This window comes from Pongo abelii, chromosome 11, assembly GCF_028885655.2.
Source record: "Pongo abelii isolate AG06213 chromosome 11, NHGRI_mPonAbe1-v2.0_pri, whole genome shotgun sequence".
Classification (NCBI taxonomy): domain Eukaryota; kingdom Metazoa; phylum Chordata; class Mammalia; order Primates; family Hominidae; genus Pongo; species Pongo abelii.
Window position 1 is genome coordinate 80,235,179 of NC_071996.2, and position 10,392 is coordinate 80,245,570.

Consider the following 10,392-nt stretch of genomic DNA (forward strand, 5'->3'; position numbering starts at 1 on the left):
TTCAAGCCATCACAACAATGGATAAGAAGCATTTACACTATATTTTTTAATGCAAAAGACAGAGTTACCCTAAGCCACGCTGCAATTAGCTTTGAATGTTTTTTATCAGGGTGCAGTCTGCTGTGCATGAGACTGAGATGAAATGCCATTCCAGGTGACTCCGTGACCCTATGTGAGTATGTGTGTTTAGGCACCTATTTAAAACATAACCACAGGCCAACATACGTTTTTTGAAGCACATGGATATCATTACTACACTTGAATTTTGGGTTGGAAGGAAATACAGCAGTTAACTACCTGAAATCTCAGAAGACAAAATAAGAACACCATCAAGTTTTAAACTGTGGGACAGAAGATTGCCAAATATAGGTTCCATTAAAAAAATTAGGAACTAAGTTATGTTACATACTTGAGTATTTTTGTCACAGAGTTATTACCTATAACTGGAAGATTCCATTTCTACTAAGAAGTGGAGTAATAAATGGAAAAACATCAGTTGTTGTACCTTTGATTCCAATCCCATTGTATTCAGACAATGCAATGAATTTCTCACAAGCTTTTAATATGTAAAAACAATGCACTAGTATTCCTAATATTTTAAATGTATTTTGCTTGTCTTTTGCTAGTGGCAAAGAGGATCAGCATTAAGATGTCTGTTCATCAGTTTCTTGATGTCTGCCCATCAGTTTCTCTCTTGATCAGGTGCTCCACCAGACTCAATTTAATGGAAGAAATCTCATTCAGGTCCTGGAAAGATTAAAGCACCTTACCCTTTACTTCTAAATTGAGTTCCTCTGGGAATCAACTCGAGATCCAGTTGAATGAAACCAAATGCTTTGGGAGATAGTTTGTGTTGCCTTAAAGTTTGCTCTCTTGAGGACTGTAGACACCGCAAACAGACTTCTGTACTGTGTTCGGCTACTGTAGTCAATGCACTGAGAAACTCTTAATATTCCTAGGGCTTCCTAAATGGCCTAGAAATAAAGCTAACAGAAGAGGGCAATATATTTCACATAACTAACTTAACAGCATACCCAAAGTTATTTCTTTTCAAATAGCTCATGAAAGGACCTGGTCAGAATTTTGGTGGCAATAGAAATACCTGAACATGAATCCATCAGCTGCCCTTTAAATCTCCAGACTTTGAGTCTATTAAGTATGAAACACCACCCTGGAGGCTACAGCCTTTACAGGTCTGTGTTTCTTCTCCAAAAAATAAAAAGAACAAAGTCACCACTCTCCTCTCTCAGCTGGAGGAAAACTCAGTAGAAACTCAACACTCTTTTTCAGTGAGAAATACCTGATGTCACATATTTTGTTTAATAAAGACTGAATTGGTTGTACACTAAGCCGATTTAAGAATGTGATCTGCAACTCACAGTCTTAATTACATGGAAAAAAAGTGAATGAGTTCATTAATGCTGTAAAAAGGAATAGTGACCCTACCTGCCAAGTAGCAAGGTGGAAATAATTAATCTGGTCAATTAAAAAGAAACAGATAATTTAAAACACAAAGGCTTCCAGGTGGGGCACTGCATTCTGCTCTCTGGAACTGCAACTTCTTACTGTCAATTTTGGTCTTTTCAATAAGTTTTCTTGTTCTTTCCTTAAATTTTTTTTTTTTTTCACCATGGATCAAATCAAATAGAAAAATCTGTCTGAGCTACAAAGCACGACTTGTTGCATTATGTCTTATGTCCTAAAATGTTGATTGATTCTAACTAACATGCACTCTGGAAGTGCTCTGGGGGCAGCGGGGGATGGGTGGGGGAAGGGGTTACCAAATTCCAGTATCATATCCAAGATTCTTTTCTCTCTTGGTGGGAGTCTGTTACATCTTACTTTCCCTTCAAAATTGTTTGCCTTTCCTGGGGTTTTAATAATATTTTTAAAGTGCTGGAGTCTGAGCCGCACTGTCTGGCTTATCTAATCCCATTTATGATCCTATAACCTTGAAGCTTGCCATGGCCTGGCTGTCAGCACCAGATTCTAAATACATGGGGCAGTGTGTTTGCTCCATGGAACAGGAAATTAGTCAAACAGTTACTTTTCTACAAATGTTCATAATTTCTCTTGACATTTACAAGCCAGTAGTAGTTCTTAGACATCGAATGATCTCAAACCCCTCAGGGAGCAGTGAGTGGTTATCTATAACGCTGCCCTGTGCAGGTATTTGTGCAGAGTGTCAGTGCACTCCATTCCATTGCAGCAGAAAGCTTGAGCACCGTCACCCAGCGCTGGTCCAGTCTATCTGTGCACTGCAGGTACAAGGAAAAAAGAACGTATTAGTACTTTAATCCTTTTCAGCTGATCCAAGCTCCATCTCAGGACAAATTTTAATATCATTTTCATTTTAACCATGGCAAAGGTTGAATAAAGCAGCATCCGATTTTTTCAATCTGCTCAAGAGAAGACTGTTTTTGTGGTGAGAGTTTGACTGCAAAATTCTGGTTGCTAAGGAGGAAAAACTTCATCTAAGAAAACAAATGCTGCTGTGGTGAAATGCGATTTGAAAGTCTGTATTTCCTAGGTGTTAGACTTGGCAAGTTAGAAATAGTGAGGGTGGAGAAAGGACGCTTTCCGTGGATGTGCTCAAACACACTAGTACATATTGTCAGCTCTGCAGGAGGCGTGCTGTTGGCCATATGTGTGTTGCGGAGTGAAATGGAATAAACAGCTGCTGCCAGGAATCCAATTCCTGGCAAGGAGGCAAACCCAAGTCCTTCTGTTTCCAAAATAAAAATCACCAGAGGGATTCCCCTTACAGCAGTTCCAGCCAGTAGTTTTATAAAAGCATAAAACATCACTGTATTGTGGTTTATAATAATCCCTTACATTTGTAAAGCATTTTACAGTTTATAAAGTGCTTTACATACATTATCTCATTTGAGCCTCATAATAGCCCTGGAGAGTACTAAGCAAGATATTGAGATTCTCTTTTCACAGATGGAAAAAGGAAGTTTCAAGGAATGAAATGGTGAGCCTGGTGCCCCAGCCTACAGCCATCCAGGCAGAGACATCCAGGGGCTACACTGGGGGCCTTGGGGACCCAGTAAAGGGATTAGTTTTTGTGTAGTTGAGGTGCAAAAGCAACTTTACTTCTCTTTCCTTTGTGCAAGCATCAGCTTGCTCTATCAAAGGGCTTCTCCCACACTTTTTGAAGCAGCAAGGGAGGAAAGTAAGTTGTAAGGGAGCAAGCGGCAAGGGGAAAAGGTACTCAGCATACTGAGTGCAGAATCTAGTTTGCCCTTGATGGCAGTCACGGCTATTTCAGTTTCAGAACATACTGCAGAGATCAGCCAAGGTCACCTCAGAACTGCCTGGAGGAAGCAACTTCGATACTGTTCAATTGTTCTCAGACACTGCCACCTTTGTATACCCTTTGCAGAAAAACAGGCTTTTTTCCTAGAACTGCCAGGCTTGTGGTCGTGTGAAGGCAGATTTATAGGAAGAACCTACATAGCCTTTTATGAAGAAACCCCTTTTGACCTTAGGAATTGGTGAGATGCAGAATTGTCCTATTCTGTGAGACAGGGGACATCACAGGTGGATGCTGTGGTGGCCCTGTTGTGGGCTGCTTTAGTCCTGAAATAGGGAACTGCTCTCTGGTAGGGACATAGAGACTTCTCTGACATGTACCTGGTTACCTGATCAGGTCTCAGTGGGCCCGCTATCACGCCTTGGGCTTTTGTGCTCTTTGGTTCTAGTTGCAGAATCTAGAAGTATAAGCTAGTGGTTAAAACACAAATCCTGGAACCAAAGTGCCAGTTGTTCTGTGCTTACCAAATGTCTGTGGTGACAGAGGTGTACCTTACCTGAAAACATGGGGCTACTAATAAAATCTGTTTCATAAGGTTGTTGTAAGAATTAAATGAGGAATTATTTGCAAAGTGCTTAGAGTTGTGCCTGGGGTGAGGCAGGTGCTCTATCCCAGCCCAGCTCCAGTCAGCCTCTTGCTGCTCCCTGACAATGTTTCAGTTATGATAGTGGTGACATCCCTCCTTCCTGTGTCAACTGTAACTCACTGTCCCAGGATCCCCGAGGAAGATGCACAAACCAAGAGGCATTTTGCCTCTTGCAATTTAATCATGGATATTTTCATGCTGCAAAACAACCAGGGTTTATAGGGACACAATACATTTTAGTTGAGTTTATTTACATTTTTGATGTTAAAACAAAAATGGCACCCCAAAAATTTAAACAGGCAAGAAAGACTTTATTCAAGGCTATTGCAATAGGGGAGAGAGGCCAGAACTTCATCTGAATTCAACTCCATTGGAAACAGGGTGTTTTTGAATGCTGGAGTGAGAGGGAGATGTGTGGGCTATCTGTGTTTGCTAATTGGCTTTACCCAAAGGAAAGCAAACTTCTCATATCTTTATGACAGGTGGTAGTTTTACAACTTGGAGCAAGGCACCCACTGAAGTTAGGCTCCTGTCATTCTGCAGGATATGTTATGAGGCTCAAAGCTATCTTCTTTGATGATTATATTTCAAAGACATGGATCCTAGATCCTTGACAAACACATTTCCGGGTAGTAAAACTGGCAAGGGATGTTTTAAAAGATTTACATATATCTCAAAGGAGCAGAGAACAAATTTACAATTAAAAGTTTCCTAAAGAAAATACAGCCTGGCCAACATAGTGAGACTCAATTTAAAAAAAAACAAAACAATAGTCACGCCTGCTGGAGCACTCCTGTGGTCCCAGCTACTCCAGAGGCTGAAGTATGAGGATCATTCGAGCCCAGGAGGTCAAGGCTACAGTGAGCTATAATAGCACCACTGCACTCCAGCCTGGGTGACAAAGCAAGACCCTGTCTCAAAAAAAAAAAAAAATGCTCTAATAAAAGAGAGGTCAGAGCCTCAAGTCAGGAAGAAGCCCGTCTGAAGTTTAGTTACGCTGAGGGAAACATTAAGGCTATCTGCGTTCTTGGTGTTTTAGAAACTGGGTGGTGATTTGCTACAGAATGCCCCTTCCAAAGAATTCCTTTTGAAGGTGAACACAAGAAGCGCAGTGCCCCTGCTAGGCCACAATAGGAGCCCAGCTTCTTTCAGTTACCCGAATGTCCAGTCTCAGCACTTTCCTTTTTCAAGGGACAGCTAACTCTCACTGACTGAGAAAGGAGACAGCCTCATTCTACCTTCTGTCGTGACCTCTCTGAGTTCAGGTCCACTTGATAAGGTGATGTCCCTCCCCTGGACCAAAGATTGACACTCTGCCCCTTCAGTTCATCCAAGGTCATGTGGTTTGGAAGAGCCTGTATAGCAGAGGAAAAGTCATGACCCTGCTAATTAGGACTTTGCCCTGAATGTCAAATGGGGTGCACTTTAAAGATATAAGCCTGCTCACAGGAAAAAGACCCTTTGTGGATTCCTACTCCCAACCTAGGTCACAACTAGCCCATCAGCCTTCAGGTGCACACCCACTTCTTTCAGGAAAACTCCATTCCCAAACACCCCTAGTCATTTGGTCTGCAGAAGCCATCCAGGACTTCAACCAAACGGTTAGTGATGACTGTTCCTATTTAAACCTCACGAAACAATAAGGTGTGGGGTGGTCGGGGGGCAGGGGGCATTTCTTGTTGTGTGGAGGAGGGTGGGTCTGAAGTCTACTGGTCAGATTTATTTTTCAATATTTCTACCAGGGTGAGCTATAGGCATGCTCATCCCTTCACCTCTTATGCTGTGTCTGCCAGTCTCATCCAATGGCCACATTCATTTTCACGGATGATATAGTTTATGATTTCTTTATTTATTTTGAGACAGAGTGTCGCTCTGTCGCCCAGGCTGGAATGCAGTGTCCCTATCTCGGCTCACAGCAAACTCTGCATCCCAGGTTCAAGTGATTCTCCTTTGCCTCAGCCTCCTGGGTAGCTGAGATTACAGGCACCCACTACCACTTCTGACTAATTTTTGTATTTTTAGTAGAGACAGGGTTTCACCATGTTGGCCAGGCTGGTCTTGAACTCCTGGCCTCAAGTGATCCGCCCGCCTCGGCCTCCCAAAGTGCTGAGATTACAGGCATGAGCCACTGCGCCAGGCTCTGGGATGATAGAGTTTAAATTGATATTGAGAAGTATTTCCCAAATTTGCAAGGTACCTTTCCTCTTCTCTCTCTCCTCCTTTCCCCCTTGGGGCATTAGGCCCCATTTTTGTATAGGACAGTGTTTGGTTTCTTTCCTGTTCTGCTCTGGGAGGACAGCAGGGGAGAAGAAAGTTATTGCTAGAATATTAAAGGAGCTATATTACCCAAAGGCTATTCTGATCCTCCTCTGGGCCTTTTGTGTATGGGGCTAGAGTAGGGAGGTTGCCAGTTCTTGCTGTGTCGCCCACGGGGTTTTGGCTATAGAAATGCTACAGAGCTGTAGTTAAATTGTATTTTACTCATTCAAAGGAGCCACTTTCAAATCTTAAAGCAGACCCTGACCTGCAGAAAATCAAATGTTAAAAATCAACAGATGTTTGAGCAAGAGGAAGTACAATACCGAAGGTCTCTTCGTTGTTTGCCACATACAAGGCCTATGAGGGTAAATGTGGCATGCTCAAAGTAGCACAGATTTACACTAATGTTTGCCCAGGCAAAGTTTTCAGAAGAACTCAACTACCTTTAATGTTGATTCTAAAAGGGTGGTATATTCTTAGAGCACCCGTGGTAAAAAGAGTATGAAGCTCTGGACATTTGGGGAAGAGATAAAGAACCTGCTGGATTGTCTGTGCAAGACACAGGCACTGACCTGGAGCTTACAATAGGTGAAAGGACTAACCTGCATGGAAGGGACCCACACTCTGCACTACAGAACACATGGGAAGACACAGACCCAACTCACAGCAAGCCACATGTTGCCCACAGCAGGCCAACAGGCTAAGCATGTTGAAAGGGTTAACCACAGAGCAGTAATGTAAGAAATCTGTGTAGCAGTGTGAACAGCCTCATAAAAAACGCCCAGCCAAGACCAGCTACATAGTTTTCAAAGCCCAGTGAAAAATGTAAATGTGAGGTCCCTTGTTCACAAATTATTAAGAATTTCAAAACAGTGACAGCAGAGATTAAACCAAGCACGAAGAGGATCCTCCTATGTGTAAAGCTTTGTGTGACTGCACAGGACCCACATACAATGAAGTGAACCCTGTGTCTCCAATAGAATCAATCCAAATGTGTAGGGTATATCATCAAAACACTCTAATGCATTGATTTTACTTAGCAGGAAAGACCTTTGTCTTCTCCACAGAGCAGCTATGTCAACAGAAGGAAAAGAGATGGAGTGGACCTTCCGGGGATCCAGGCTGAACAGGGCTCTCCTCACTCTAAGGTGAAGACTTTGATTCTCTGTCTCCTTCTAAGGTGACGGGGTTCCTATTTTAAGCTATCTGCCAGTATGTGTTGTTGGGTCTGAATTGCGTTGGTCCTGTGAAAAGGTTTCTCTTATACATGATTTCTTTCCCATCTCCCCCTTTCTTAGCAAACACATTGCTCTTTAAGAGATTCAGGGAAAAAAAAATTTTTTTGGCAAGTTTTGCAGGCTTTTATTAGATATACGCTGTAATTTCAAACTGATTACATGATGTCTGGCTTTCTCTGAACCCCAATTCAATATCCTGAAGAAGGGGAAGCTTTATTGCAAGGCTGAGGCACATGCCAGGAGTGGGGTCTGGTGGGGAGCGCTGGCGCTCACGGGGCTGCTGATTGCTTTGGCTCCACCCCCTAAAATCTCTGGCTGACTGCGGATCCTTCATCTCTGCATTGCTTTTTACACGGACTTTTTCATCCTTTTGAATTATGTTTATTTTGCAATTATAAACTTTTTTTAAAAAAAAGACAAATCATTCACAATGCTACAACCATAATATGCCAACTGTTTTCACTTTTCCACATTCTCTTACCGTCCTGGATTAACGTTTTGATTGTTGCATTCATGCTGGAATTATAAATTTTTGTTCCGGTATAGTCGACGTTTAATGCCTTCTATGCTCATAAAGGTAAAAATCATTTACAAATTTAAAGAACAGGAAGGAACAATAAAGCCAAGAAGAGGCCTTAGAATTGCCTGCAAATAGAATATAAAGATTATGTAATAGTTATAAACTTTTTTCAGTAAAAGACAAATCATTCATAATTCTACAACCTTAGTACTCCATCTGCCTCTAAATGCTTAGTACTCCATCTGCCTCTAAATGCTTAGAGGCAGTGAGCCCAATAGAATAGAACTGAAGTGATTTTAATGGTTACCTATTTTATAGAAGAGAAAACGGAGTCTCAGAGGTTAAATGACCTGCCCAAAGTTGCACAGCCCCTAGGTGCAGTCAGGACTAAAGTGGGCTGTGAAGGACTTGTTCACATAAGCCGAATAATCCTATTTCCACACTAGTAACTTTCTGTGGGACATAAGTTCTTTGAGTGTCTATACTTTGTGGAATGAGAGAGTTGGAACAGATGCTTTTAAAAATCTTTCCAACTCTAAAACTTTGAATCCAACTCAAAATGAACACAATTGGATCCCAGCCTAGTCAGCCCAGGATTACCACACACATAATGAAAAATGTGGTAATGATCAGAACACTCACGATTTTAACAAGATGTTTCGTGCAGTAGCTAACTGGATTCTTAGAAAAGCTGAAGGATGGATCTCAGACTGCACTGTGACAATACATCCGCTGTCAGACAGATCCACAGGCTGGTGCTGACACTGTAAAATGACTAACTCAGAGTAAAAGGAGGTGGTGGTCAGCAAACAAACGGAGGGGTGATCCTGTTTTCCGCAAAGATCCTTGAGCTTAGAGGACTTTCCAAGCAGAATAAGGCTCCCTCTACTGGTAGGATTTGTCGTCCACCAAACAGTCAGAACTTGTTAGGTTTGTGAGAAATGGGGGAAAAATCCTAATATCAGAACAGATTAGAGTGGTAAGGAAATGTGGGAAAAAAAAAAAAACATAGTTTATAAAGTTTCAACTCTTCAGACAAGAAAACACAGCTCTAGAAAGTTTAGTTGTTTTCCAATACATTTGTTAGGCAACATTCTCCCAAGGAAATTTTCGCCATAGGTGATGAAAATATCTGACTAAAAATATAAAGCTAGCTTTTTGAAAATAGTGAATCAATGTAAATAAAAATCACACTTTTGATCAGTGGAGAGTAGGGTTCTCCCCACACTCTCACAAGAAACTCTTTCATTTGCCTTTACCAAGATTTCTTAAACTTCAGTCATTCATCACTGTCATGCTTCTTGCCATAGCCTAGTACTATGTGTATTATTTAATATTTTTCCTTCAATAAAACCATTTTCATTCTAGCTTCATCCTAAGCAATAGAATCCATGAAATTTCAGGTTTGATGTGGTGTATTTGTGTATGCGTATGTGTGTGAATGGGTACATAAACCATACACACGATAAAATAAATACATGGCTCTTGAAAAATGTTCATCTGTGTGCCAACTTCTTCTCTGTTAATTATTGCATGCGTGTAACGTGCTTTACAAAACACTGAGGTAGCACCTCATGTTTAAGTCATGTAAATACGGTAGTCATAATTTCATCATTCCTTTAAAGGCAAGTTGTTGATTGCCTTTCTTCATCTGGTCTTGCCCTTCTGCCTTATCCTCTTTCTTGAGGCCTTTCTTCATCTCCTTTCCATCCTTTGACAGTCATTTGGTTTAGTATTCATATTTCCTTTCCCCAATATGGTGAGGAAAATGTCTTTCTCTACTCCCCACTGGGGACTGTGCCTCATTTGATACCGAACTCAGGGAAACCACAATGAAACAAACTGGCATTTGACAGGATGAATAAAAAGACCTTTGTATCCTTGTAATTTCCTAGGAATTGGGGCTTGAAGAATATTGAACAGTGATGTTATTTCTATTTCATCCTCATAGTCAGCCTTCTCTGAGGAAATGGCACATAAACACAGAAAGACCAATGTACAAAAACATGTTTAATAAATTATTCCTTGAGGAACAGAATAGAGTCTGTTTTTGTTCGGGCACTGTGAAGGCTGAAATACCTACAGGGAAGAATGGAGATGAGAAAAAGGCTGATCTTCATGAAATCGTTTCCTTTATTAAACATTCCTGTGGAATTAATTCATGCTCTGATTCTTCAGTAAAAAAAGCGACCATTATGCATTTATGGCTGGATCAATACAATTCCCAGTTAGTTATAACTTGATACTGCTGTGAACCCCCAATTATTTACAGTGAATTATCTGTATTGAAGCTGACCCACAAAAGATCAGTTTTGAAACGTCTTGTCATTGTAATCTGTTTTCTTTGCTCTAACCTATTATATCATCTCTGTTAACAATAAGAAGTGAATAACTTAGGTTGGGCATGGTGGCACATGCTTGTACTTTCAGCACTTAGAGAGGTCAAGATGGGAGCCTTACTTGAGGCCAG

At 41.2% G+C, this 10,392-nt stretch overlaps 1 long non-coding RNA gene across 1 annotated transcript; it reads right to left on the reverse strand.

Moving 5' to 3' along the window:
- Positions 1–541: 541 nt before the first annotated feature.
- LOC129058052 (uncharacterized) lies at positions 542–9,985 on the reverse strand. Its single transcript, XR_008522878.2, has 3 exons — positions 8,565–9,985; positions 7,884–8,047; positions 542–2,258 (listed from the first exon to the last, which is right to left on the reverse strand). It is a non-coding gene; the product is annotated as an uncharacterized LOC129058052 (long non-coding RNA).
- Positions 9,986–10,392: the final 407 nt, after the last annotated feature.